We start from the raw sequence: 14,320 nt of genomic DNA, 5'->3' as shown, positions 1-14,320 counted from the left end.
TATTGACATGAATTTGTACAAAAATGATGCTGCTCTTGCAAGACATCGGGGAATATGATTTCTAATGATATAGATGTCAATGCTGAATGCAGTATCATTGAAAAGATGGATGAATGCATTGGGGCCGAAATGGAAAAAGTTTTAAATAGTAGACCAGTGGTTGTGCTCCACAGTCAAAAATGAAAGGGTAGGATTTATAAAATTTCAACATTTGATTTCCATGGGTTCTTTTTAATAGACATTTGTTTACAGATTAAAGAATTGTTACAAGCTGAGAAATTAAATGGTCAAGCAATATCATTACAATTGACAGCACAAAGTCAAGTGCAAGTTGGAAGAAAGCATAGAAATGACAATAACACAGATTCTTCATGTGCTAACACACGATCAAAACGTACAAGACGAGAGTAGAAAGTAATACGGTATGACATAGTTTATATTGCTAACTCTCAGTGAATAATTTATCTCATTTTTATAATTACACATGAATTGAGTTAGGAACTTACATTTTTTTTTATTTGCTTAATTGATACTAATGTTTCATAAAATAATAAATATTTTATGAAACATCAATTTCATTAAGAAATTTGAACAGAATGATATGAATTCAGGTTTTTCATTTTTGGTTTATTACTTTAGGCAATCCAGTAAAGCAAAGAAAACCTTAATTTTTTTACTAAAATTCTTTTAACTGAACTCTTTGCAAATACAATCTTCATAAGAACGGTTTTTCAAGCTATAAAATCCTATGTTTTATTTATGTAATGAAATTAAATGTAATATAAATTTCAATCAACACTGTTAATAAAAGAAACTTCTTTAGAATGAACAATAAATCTAGGAAATGAAATTTGCTACTTTTTTTCTTCCTAATTTTTGTTGTAAGATTTATCAACGATGTTTATTGAATTTATAAATTACACAATTAATATCATATTTATAAAAAAATTGCATTGAAAGGATCTTACTAATTAATAAAAATTCACGAAAAACGAACAAAACTAAAACTCATAAAAAACGCACGAACTAACAATTAACAGGAAAAAAATAGTCATTTTGTGTTCAACCTAATAACGCATTTGTTTTGAAATCTGACACTGTTTTCGATTTCATGATGTTGGTATCACTGCTTTTCCGGTCGCGATCAAACTTCACAACGGTTTAGGGCGATAATTTGACGCGCAATCGTCAAATAAAGTTTGTAGTCTTATAAGTCCTCTTATAAAAGTACTTATTAATTTTAATTATTTAATTGTGTTACTTTGTTTATTATTTTTCAATGATTGGTAAGTTGCTTTTGATTCAACTTTCTTGAACTTGCAAACATCAATCAACATTGCAGTCATTGTTGATAAAAAAACAACCGTCTGAATGAAAATGAAATATAGATAAGCCATGAATAAATTCATTTTCATTAGATGATTAGATTACAGGATTTTATGGCTGAACAAACTTTTATTATAAGATATAACAATGTAATAAAGTTTAAAATATTAACTCTTAATGTATTTTGTCGCATATACGACGGCCATTATCCGTTAAGGGTTAATATTATAATATTGATACAACCGCTGTTTGCTAATCAACTAATGAATTAGCAATTTCACTAGAAAGAAATATTTATCTGTTTATTAAAGAATTTTTGCTCAATGACTGGTAGTCTATACCATATCTCTTCTATTCTATTATTGAGAGATCTATTTACATGCTACTTCTGTGAAATAATAAGCATTTTCCAATATTCAGAAGTCTGTGATAATAAACCATGCATTGCTAAGCAAACAATGGTTATTATGTATTTTTTTAATTTTATAGACTATACAAAATGTCATTACATTGGGTACAAAAGTTTTTAGAAACTGATGCAAAAAGTAATAAAATTGATGCTCATTGTAAGGTCATTATTGTATAGTCATTTTATTTATCAATTCCACTTTCTAAGGACTAGTTTAACATTTGTGCTTTCTGTATGACAGGCGGCATTTTTGTCATTTTGAGCACATGACTCACTTTACAAATCTATCAATAACATTTTAAATATAAAAGGATTATAACAAAACAAATGTAATTAATGTCATTTGGATGTTTTATATTTGAATCATATTTCTGCATAGTTCTAAATTTAATAAAGAGTGCCACATAATTATATTAATGAGTGTACGTTTGAATTTGATTCTAAATTATAATAAAATATAAATTGTAAAAAGATACTTTAGATTTAGGCCAGACTATAAATTTTAGCATAATTATGAGCATAAAAAACCTTTGAAATATGTGGCACTTTTCATTATAAATGAAATCTATTTTTTTTATTAGATTGCTATTTGGTAAAAATTAATATATAACAGTATATTGTAAAGTTAGAATTCTGTATAAAATTTTAACGTAGAGTTAACACCAACAGGTATTGTTGGTGATTTGTGATCCTTCAGTTCATAAAATGACTGAAACAAAGATTTAATTTTTTTATCATTAAGTCTAAGAATTATATTGAAAGTATTTTTAAAATACGACCTAGTAGGCATAATTATTATTATTGAATCATTATCAAAATGTATTAATTGAAAACTCAAAATGGGTTGAAAAATTTGCTTTTAAACAAAAGGTCAACAAACTTCTTGATTACCAATTTAATATCCAAACTATATACAGAGTTGTTCAAGTTTTGCTGAAACTTTTTATTTGAATAAGGGTTTTGCTATAAGTTCTTTCATTACACAAAATATTTGACCAATCTGAAAAAATGTTTAGCTCGCCCATTTTTTAGTATATTACTATTACAGCATTATGAATGCATTTCTCTATATTAACCTAATTATCTTTTCAATAAAATTAGTATTTTGTGCCCATTTGCTTAAATTTGATTCATAATATAAGATTATTTAAGTATGTAGTTGTGTGGAGCATTAATTATAAGTATTATATATATGACATGAGCATTTAGAGTAAAACGTTTTATGGCATTTTCAAACTGAATCCTATCACAATTTTGTGCAAAGCGGCAATGAACTTTCTTTCCTATTACAAAATGTATATTTATACAGTAAATGAATTAACATGCGTTTTCAATGGAGTTAAAATATCTTAGTAGTTAAATTTATTCAATTTTATGATTTATTCATTTGAATATCGCTTTAATCTTAGTAAATTAGTAACCTTATTGCATTAATCTTGTTAATGACGACTAAGATTCTAATATTTATTTATGTTGGCTAAGGAATATTGGGATAATTTAGATACAAACTTCTGTGATTTCATTACATAATCTTTTTTGCGTAGTTTTACATAAAATATATTAAGTATATATATGTTTAACATCAGTATTTCAAAGTAATAATTTTGACTTTTATAAGATTATGAAAACTATATTGCTATTGTTCATATTCTGTGGTCCTTTTTCAATACCATTTCTTAGGAAGTTTTTTTTAATTCTACTTTTCAAATTGGTCTTTGAATGATTAAATTGAAATGGTTGCCTCTATAATTATCACTGAAACAGTATACGTAGTTCTAAGTAGTAGTATTAATATCGTATATATACATGTAACGCAAGTACAAATACTGTAGTGATCTAATTGCTTTCAAAAGTCTCTCTACTAAAAGCAAAAGATGTAACTTAAAAAATCAGTGTCAAATCTTGAAATTAATTGATTATATTGTATTTGTTTCTCAATTTAAAATGACACGATGAAGATTTTGATTCAAATTGGTTTGATGATTTTCAAAAATCTGTTTCTAGTTTCAAGGATTGTTGATATTATTTTCTGAAAAGTTTATTTCTCAAGTAATAGTTCCATTTATCATGAATAAATAATATGCTATTGATCCGACTAACTTATGGAAAAAACAATTAAACAAACGAATATATTTTTAATTACCAGGTTACGCTTTTGCATACTTTTGCTGTTGATCTGACAAATAGATTTTAATGGATGTGTGGTATCTATAGATTTAGAAAACTATGAACGTTAAAATTATAATATATCATGTCAAAAATTTCGAATTTATATTTATTAATTCATACACATAGTCTATATAGTTATAGAATTGATGATATAAATAATTTGTGTAGTCATTATTTTTATAATAGCACGTTTGACTATAGATTTAGTTTGACTATATTATAGAGTTATAGTATTTAAAATTCTTAATAAATATTGCAAAAGTTTAAACATCATGTTTATTAAATACAAACAATAACTAGCTGTAAGTGGAATCTTCTTGAGGCATTTAGGCATCGTGCCTAAGGCAAATGCTGGAAACTTCGTTACCGAAATGTTCGAGGAAGTACTGAATGTTTTCAAATAGAGTATTATAAATATTGTAACATTGTCTATATTTATGAGATTATATAAACTGAATTGCAGAGTTGAAAATATGTAAAGTAATCTAGAACTATAGCCAGAATTAAAGTAAATTGAATATTTTTGATAAACTAAAAAAAAAAAAAAAAAAAAAAAAAAAAAAAAAGTGAACAAAATTTTTTTTTCAAAATCAATTATTTGTTAGACAAGCAGAAGTTCTTTGATCATTTTAATCGGACGCTTAGTTCTCTCAAAACTGCCATTTTTTACATATTAGATCCATATCTTCGAAATGGCGGGCCTGCCTGCCAAAAACTAATAAGATTCGCCCAATCATTACTAATTGAATGCTTTTAGATCCTTCAAATCAGATACTCCGTGCTCTCAAAATTCGATTTCTATTTCTGCACTCTTGCTCCGTATCTCGAAACGGCGGACCTGCCTTTGCCAAAAACAATCAGCTCTTTTCCCTATCAGAGGAATCGAAGTTTTTTGAACCATTAAATCGGTTGATCCGTGCGCCCTAAAACGTGACTGGAAAATTGTATCCATACATACATACACACACACACACACACACACACACACACACACCCACACAACACCACATCATTTTTTCTGAGGTATGCCAAAACGTTCAAAAACCTTCAAAACGTCGAGAAATGTTAAACATTTCAATTCCGATTTTCGGCCCATTACAATAACTTACCTACGGGAAGTTAATTAAAAATCTTCACAAGTTAAATCATAATAATGCAAGTTCAGTCATTGAAACGTAAAAAGTATATTTAAAAAAAGAATACAAAAAATATAAATAAAAAATTGTAATGTAAAATTTATATAATTATGAATTTAATATTAAATCATTAGTGTTTTAATTTAATGTTATGAGATTTAATTTTAAAATGGATCGTTTAGAAATAGAGGAAAGTTATAAATTTATTATAGAAAGTCTAATTCTAGTTTATTTTTGGTTCATATAGATTTTGTCCATGGTGGTGTGAAATAATTTGAAGTTTGTTAATAGTGGTGCCAATAATGCCAAATTGTTATTGTCCATTAAATGGCAATTTGACGTGGTCGTGCGGCATTTGTGGTTGATAGTGTTTGTTATCAAAATATTTTGTTCATCGGTGTCATTACATATTGTCATCATCTAATAAATGGCCATTTTCTATGTGTCTTGATCCATTGGGTCATCGTGATCGGCGCAGCTTGAAGTGCATTCAAGTCGATCTGCTAAATTATTATAAAATAAGTCGATTGAAATATATTTTATTTTATACCTAGGACAGATTCATGTCTTGCATGATAAAAATAATTTTTACCTGTAGAATGGGTGGATTGCCGCGAGTTGGTGGTGCGGGCAGCGGCGGCGGATTCGGCCCATTATTTCCCTGCTCGGCCCGCAAACGATCACCTGATGCAAAATATTTCAATATCATTCTTAAAAGCATAAGCCAAGAATTCAAGAATATACTATTCTTAGATACTGAATTTGTACAAAATGGAGAAATATAATAGTTATCAGAATCAAGTATGGGAAAATCTTACATATAATGAATATGCCAGGTAGCAAAAAGAAACAAGCTGAACGAATAATAAACTTTACAAAAATAGCGACGATCAATCAACAGTATAACTTAAATGTGATTTATTATTGAGATGTGGTATAGTTGAATTAAGTCTTTTTTAACTCTTTTTATAGAACATGCTGCAATCATGCGCTGTCTTCGCTTTCCATCAGCCTCTCTCGATTTTGATGAATATAATCACGAACATTAGGTAGACCCATGATGACACTTGCCGATAGGGCAGATCGAAAATACTCATATCTGTGGCCTCATACCTTCAAAGTTAAACCAATTATTAGGAGATACAACAATGAACAATGATCGGATAACAAAATTTCAAAAAAAAAACATTCGTTTAGGGGTGACGCAAGAGGCAACTATTATTTTGCGAATAAATTTCTTTCCCTTACCATTCGTGGTCTTTTCCTCGTAGCACTCTACGTGGTAGATAGTAGTGACCCCATTGAATCCTCCAATGACAAATATCATGTCGTCGATCACCTCGATGGCAAAATTGCTCCTCGGGTGATACATCTCCTGATGTTGCTCCATGTATTGCTGGCCGGGTTGTACCGCTCCCCGCTGCTCATCCGAGACATTCCATTGAAGCCGCCAATAACATACACCTTCGACAGAACGAACCATGTCATTATGTTTGTTTTTAACGATGCTACTAAAATATTATTTTTCAGGTATAAAAAGTATGACTATATTTGTTTTTTGTCATAAATCACTTGCGCTCGAAGAATGGAACGTTAAGCCATAATGAAGGGATGCGAAAACAGAAAACAATACTCGGAATATTTGACCTTACATACGTTTTGGATTGTTGGATATCCACTTTGATCAATTGCTTACGATTAGTTAAAGATTGATTTATGTTTATCTTACATTAATAGATAGATATTTAATAATAATTCATTCTCTCTTATGCTGTAATTTTTTTATTCATTCATGCTCAACGCATTACTTTCATATTTATTTCTATGAAAAATTACCTCCAATTATATATATATATATATATATATATATATACCAGCAAACCCGACGAACTCCGTTTCGCCACCAGATGGTTTCGTGAAAAAGATGAAGAAATTTTTTGTTTGTTTTATATTTGAAAAGGAAAAATTTGATTTTATTATACAACAGTAATGAATTTATTTCGATTACAAAAATGTAATCGAAAACAAATAAAGTAAATTAGTAAATTACTAAGTGTTTCTTAGTTGAACTTCTCTAAGTAAATGAAAGTGAATCCGCAAATTATCCGTTTCATTGAAGTGCTCTTTGGTAAACCACATTTTTTGTTTTTTGGTCTGACGTTAACACAAACAAAGCGGATGGTTTTCTAACTCGTGATCAGGTAACTGCCCATGTGAAAAACAATGATTTTCTAAATAATCTATTTGAAATTTATCCCGCAAATACTAAGCGATTGGCCTCGCGACTTGTTATTGCGAACGTAAGGCGAACTGGAAATTGCAATCGTTTGAAGTCAAACGGAAGACCAGTCAGAATCATTGGTATGTCACCAAATCGCCAGCAATTTTTGATTGAATCGTGAAATTCAGTGCGTGTTTATCATTATTCTTTGCGGCAAGAATTGCTCGTTGACTTAACCAAGCATAATTCTGATAATTCTCACTAATGTCATTACTCGAATTTTTAATTACGGTGCGTGAAGTTCCAGCAATTTGCATTAGGGCACGATGCCATGCACCACTAATGTTCTTAGCTATAAACCTTGCGGAGACCGAGACCTTTCCAACGAATGCAAAATTGTCGAAATCGGTTCGTCCGTTCTGGAGTTATTTCGTCAGGAAGGAAAACCCGACTTATTTTTATATATATAGAAGATATAGAGGATAATCTATTTGACATTATTTAAATCAATTGTTGATTATTTTTATTACTCGAATTTTTAATTACGGTGCATGAAGTTCCAGCACGATGCCATGCACCACTAATTTTCTTAGCTATAAACCTGGCGGAGCCCGAGACCTTTGCAACGAATGCAAAATTGTCGAAATCGGTTCGTGCGTTCTGGAGTTATTTCGTCAGGAAGGAAAACCCGACTTATTTTTATATATATAGAAGATATATATATATAATTTAAATTATTAACCATTGACACCCTTGAACTAAACAAACGTGCTTATTAAACGTTCAACTTTCGTAAAAGGCAAAACAGCGTCTACTAATATAGAAGCAGTAAACTTCAAGTTTTATGTTCTTTAAGCATTATCGGACAGTCATAACTTTGGAACAGATTATTTTAGACATCTAAAGAAGAGTTTAATTTTAATTTATACTATGTTATTATGTCACGTTCAAAATTATGCGGTAGCCAAAGACCGCACATTTTTAATCTGCGTATGGTCAAACCTTACACTAGTACTTCAGATTAATTATGAAAGATTTTGTTAATTAGCTATAAACTTTGGACGTTCAAAATACTGTTTTAGTTTCGTTTGTTTAGATATTTGAATATAATAATAAATGAAATATTTCGGTTTATTTTCACAAATATTATAATGCATGCGCGTGCATATTGTATTCTTGACAATTGTAAAATGCCGAGCATTGATTTGTTTTTCGAGTACTATAAAAATTAAAAATAAAGGTATTTTACTATATTGTTTTTAAAAACAAATGTTTAAAAAACACTGTATCTTGCAAAAGCGAGTCTTTTCTATTTTGTTATGACGCTACGAATTCTTAAACGGTAACTTAATCTCATTAATGAGTCTTACCTGCCCATGGTAAGAGATGCAGCTCACGCCAGAACGTCTAGTTCTCATGTTGGGCAGAAGTGTCCATTGGTTTGTGTCAGGATCATACACTTCTGCAGTGTTCATGCATTCTTGACCGTTTAAAGCCTCCGGTGATGTATATTTTACCTATATAAATTGTATATAAATGCCGTTTCAGATTAGATTAAAAATAATATAAATTATATTTTATTAATATTATAATAGACGAATATAAGCACGCTCTAACTGCAAGCTCTACTAAAGCTCCTCTACTACTACTATAAATGATTAGTACAATATTGGGGTGCTTTTTTAGTTCAGTTTAGCGATCAAAATATTCTAACACTTACTGTCGAGCGTGCAGGCACTGGCATCCGATCTTTGCATAATCATTGAGGCGATCAGCGACCACTGGTTGGTACGGTGGTCGTACCTCTCGGCCGTGTTCTGTCTGTGGTGTCCGTCGAAGCCGCCCATTGCGTACACCATGTCGTTCAACACCGCCACGGAGACGTAGCACCGCCGAGCGTTCATAGGCGCAACCTGAACAAAGAGAATTTAAACGCGATCCTTCTACCGGTAGCAAACGCTCCGGTAATGGATAATGACTAGCAATTTGCATATTTAAGATAATTATAGATCTAAAAAGATAGCTGCTAAGGCTATATTATTGATTATTAGCGCCTCTTAGAATTATTTATTATCGAAGACCTATTGATTAAACTTTATTATTAATATGGCGAAAAAATCCAATAAGGTTTTCCGTGTATATATAATCAAATGATTATACTGGAAAACTTCATGATAAATTGTTACCTCTTTCCACTGTTTTGTGACTGCGTCAAAGCATCTACATGAATTGAAAGTAGTCCATTCCATCGAATCCTCCAATTACGTAAAATTTGTGTTTACAACCGCTGTACCATGATAAGCTCTCGGGCCTGCTGGATCAACTTCTTCGACCTGATAATAATTAACATTATCTTTCCTTCTAATACTGATATTATTGACAAATCGAAAGGACAATAAATTTCATTTAATAAATTATTAATTACTATCATCTTACCCTGACCCATCGATCAGCCCGCGTGTCATATGTCTCGATATAATTCGTCGGAGATCCTCCACTCCAACCGCCGATGGCGAACAAAATTTCATGAGGAACTCGTGGTAGTGCAATGCCTGGTGTTAATATCTAGTAATATATCGCATATATTTTTTAAAAAAGATTTATAAGTTACTAAACGACCATATCGTACAAGATATCGTTAGAAAGTTGAATATCTCACCTCGCCATCCCTCGTGGTCATTACATCAAGATCATATAAAAATGTTAAGGTCTCTATAATTACCGGTTTCGACTCGTCGTTGTTAACAACAAATGGGTGTTCTTTCACATGTTCCATGAAGTACTAAGCGCATTTCGGTGTGAATTAATAAATTAGTTAGTAATATATAATTTATTAGTTTCAATAATTACTCGAGTATCCAAAAGACCCAATCTAATCGCTTTCATCAATGTTACGACGTGCTGCTTTCGAGTTTCTGGATCAAAGTTTATCCACCTATTGGAAAAGCATATTTTCAAGCAAAACTAATATAGATTCAATATTTTTTAAATATTAACCTTAAAACGCATTCCCAGACCACTTCTTCATTCTTGACGTTGAGTTCATCGTCGCTAACTATAGCTTCTAAGTCTTTCAGAGGTAATCCCAAGATTTCATCGCTTTGTGTGGCTACAGTCACGAAATGTCGCATCAAGTAAGCGCGAGCTGCTAATTCGAGATCATGGCAAAATCTTGCTCTGCCGGGAAAAAATTCTAATATATTCATTCTTCACTTTTCATCGAATTTTCAAATAATTTACCTCGCGAATCTCATAACGCCGATGCAATTGTCCGGTTTGAGGCCGGCCTGAAGCAGGTCGCAGCATAGCTTCAGCACACCCAGGACGCCGAGGTAGTCAGCGGCGACCAGAAGTTCGTGCACTGCCTCGGACCCGACGTCGACACGGCGCAGGTACGAATACTCGATTATTTGACTTACAACTTGAGCTCTCAGACCAGACAAAGTGACGTCGGTTCGTTCGTTATTAAGAGATGTTGTGAATAAAGCTCTGAAAATATAAAAAGCATTATATTGAAATCTTAAATGACAATGTATAATAATTGCATTGCATATTTAATTACTTCGGAACGGAGGTGGAAAAACTATACATTATGCATGATAAATGCATATGCATATATGTATTATTGTAATAGTGAATACAATCCGTCTTTTTTTGAATTTACATTTTTATTTATAAACGATTTATAAAGTATCATGGAGCTTTTTAAAAATATCGTGACATCTGTGCGCACATGCTTGAAGCGAGCTTTGTGCGTCGATATTTTAAGAAAAATAGATGACGCACGTAGATTCAAAATTAACATGGTTTTATTCTTATGCGACTTTTGCATTATTTATTTACTTACAACTAGGCTCCTATAACCAATGCTTATTTAGTATTTAAAAATACTTACTCTTAATTATATATTTTATTCGTATAAAATATATTTTATACTCTATATGAGTTTTCGATGGTTGAAACATGTTTCTTGAGTATAAATGTTAATTGAGTATAATTTTTTTTATTGTTAATTTAGTTAACAGTAATAATTACAGAACAACGTCTATTTTATCCATTATTATCTAAATTGTTACAATTTATTAAATAAAAAGATTGAACTACTGATATATATCTTTTTTAAAGAACTGGCGTCCGTTAATTCATTATTATTATTACATCGCACTCATCTATGTTAATAATAGAAAATACTATTCTTAAATCTGAAGACAAATGATGTTTTATAGATATGAGCTTTTCATATCTATAAAAAAAATAATATAAAAAGTTACAAACATACACCTGCAACGTATCTTGATTTTCAATTCCCAAAACCGTATGAGGTATGCAGGTGCTAACGATTTTTTACGTTTCTTCTTACGGTTGTAGGTTGTTTATTGAGTTAAGTATATTTCAACACATCTAGATCTAGATAGATTGACGTCTAACCGCAAATTTAATCTAATAATATTTTTCATTACCTACTTATTTGTTCTCTCCCCAATGACTGTTTGGAACTTGATATCTAGCTAGTATGAACAAAGGTTCATGCATTTCAAACACTTTTAGATCAAAAATTGTATTTTATATTTTTATTATAGTTTTTTCTATAATTTGCTATGAATGGGTGTAATGAATCTAAGATTATAGTGTAATTAAAGTAAAATTATATTTGTATATGTAGAACTTGTAAATTAACGATTTCTATGAATTTTCTAAATGAAATTGCTGCAAATACCGAAAATAGCTGGAGCAGGCACACAAAATGGCGCGGTGTACCGGAAAGCACGTTCCATCGTCAACCCGAATAACGGCATCGCATAGAAGATTGTTCTGTCGCATTTCATATAAAGACATCATTGCCTGCTGGCTCATGCACCGCCCTTCGCTGGCGGATATACTGCGTCCGCCACCACTGCCTTCGCCAGGACCTTGTACCTCCATCTACCTGCAAATGGAAATCAAGACGAAAATCTTGATTCTTTGAACAAATAATTTTGTGATTGAAAATATATTTGTACTCACGTGTCGCGAACGTTAGCGGCGGCGCCGCCGCGCTGTCCGCGTGCCGCTTCTGCCGCCCCTCTAGGATATTGTCTGCGAGGTTCTTCTTATCGCAAAATTTGGCTGCACGGCAGCAGCCCGACAGCCTCGACGTCGTCGACTTTGCTGTCCCACGAACCACTCGCTCCTCTGAGCCAAACTTCCTCTTGGGCAACGTCGAACATTTATTCAATTCGTTTCGGTCATGTTATCGAAATGAAAAATTAACGGAAAAATCTATAAAAACGCGCAGAATACACTTGAAATCGATTAAAGTTAATAATTTTTATGTCGTTTTAGAACTCTAAACTATTTTGCAGAGGATTTTTATATATTGAAATTTTTAGATTTTGTAAAAAATAATAAAATTTTAGACATCACCGGAAAAAAAATTTACCGTCATTATGACGATGAACAAACTGTCATTTCGACAGTTCGAAAACGTTGGCCATAATTGTTTGATTTTTCTAATATTTTTACCGCTTTGGGAACTGGGTTTTTAAATATGAGGCCATTGAGTATATCAATGAAAATGTGTGAGTGAAACATGATAATCATAAATGTTTAGTTCATTTGACATTTAGATTTTTTATTGACAATATGTACTTGGCCTGCGTCGATGTACGAATAATTCTGCAAATATATTACAAATATTACTATTCTAGCGACTTTTTGATACATTTTTTATCTTGTATCATTATATAATAAGTATTATTTTAACACACAAGCATACATCTATAACAAAATTATCTATTACATCTTATGCGTAATATACATATAAAATAAAATATAACATGAAAGAGAACTCTCATGAAGAAAGCTGTGTGCGGTCAGAAAATAAAATATTATCGCTGTTCATGAATTATTCCAAGGAAAATATATGATATGCCTAGCAGGAAATATTGATATATATTATATATATATATATATATATATATAATATGAACTTCCAAACATGCCTTCATTAGCAATTCAAATTATTCTTGTACCTTTTTTGGGAGATTTCGATTTAAGAGAAAAATATTAACAAACCATGTCATTAGCACTTCTATTTGTAATTTGGCAAATTGCATTATCAGCTTTTTACAATGATATACTTCTATTATTTTTTTTTTATTGCTATGTATATTGCTTGCACAGACACTGTGTTTGTCTGTGCAAGCATATATATAATATACAACATCGATGGTAGTTTTAAAAATTCACGATAGGATTGTTTTCAAATTGAAAGATAATATAGGAGGCATCTCTGTATTATTGAAGATCAAAAGAGTCCATTTGATATTTATTGCTCGCCTCTGGAGCCCGTTTCTCGACTTTGTACTTACTACAGAAGTCTGCTTCGGCTTATTTATGGAGCTTTTGAAATTTATTTCGTATTCGATCTCTACTATGGCAATCTTAATATGTTATGATAAACCTAGTCTTCAATTCTTTAGTAATTATAATTAACGTGTATTATACACTAGATTTTCAATTCTAAAATGCGAATCATTGTTATTGATTGATATTTTTCTGTATAGGTAGTACGTTTGCACTATTATCGAGCAGAATAATACCTTTAATTAAGTTCATATTTAGACTTTATGTATATAATATAAAAATCTTTTTTTAATATATTTATATAGAATCTAATAGTTATAGTTATTAAAAAAAATATGCTTTCGAAAATACATATGGGCGATTTTAATGACACTCCTAAAATATATTTGCCGTTTTGATATTTGTCAAGTATTATGTTCTTAGTGAACTATTTTTCCTGTTCTTTTCTGTTCGGGATAATGTACGATTACGTAATAGCGTTGAGGGATTATTGCGCAATCAAGAGTCGTAATTAAGCGAAATAAATGAAAACGAATTCCGCAGCGAGTTCATAATGAATTCACAAAGGAAAAAAATATTGTTCCGATGAGCAGTCCGTCTAATAAGCGCTGCGGCGTTAATAAGCGATTGTCCCATTGTCTGCGAAGAGTTCTGTCGCGGATTCGCCGCTGATTGCGCGTTCGTTCTCAACAAAATGGCTCCCCATGGTGAGAA

The 14,320-nt window shown here is 31.2% G+C and overlaps 1 pseudogene; it reads right to left on the bottom strand.

The window, feature by feature from the left end:
• Positions 1 to 5,456: 5,456 nt before the first annotated feature.
• On the bottom strand, positions 5,457 to 12,184 carry LOC113365455 (annotated as a pseudogene).
• Between the last annotated feature and the right edge of the window lie 2,136 nt (positions 12,185 to 14,320).

Source organism: Ctenocephalides felis, unplaced genomic scaffold (genome assembly GCF_003426905.1).
Source record: "Ctenocephalides felis isolate EL2017-DRISC unplaced genomic scaffold, ASM342690v1 CF-g0.4_SCAFFOLD_01025, whole genome shotgun sequence".
Lineage (NCBI taxonomy): Eukaryota > Metazoa > Arthropoda > Insecta > Siphonaptera > Pulicidae > Ctenocephalides > Ctenocephalides felis.
This window is presented reverse-complemented; position numbering and strand designations above follow the sequence as displayed.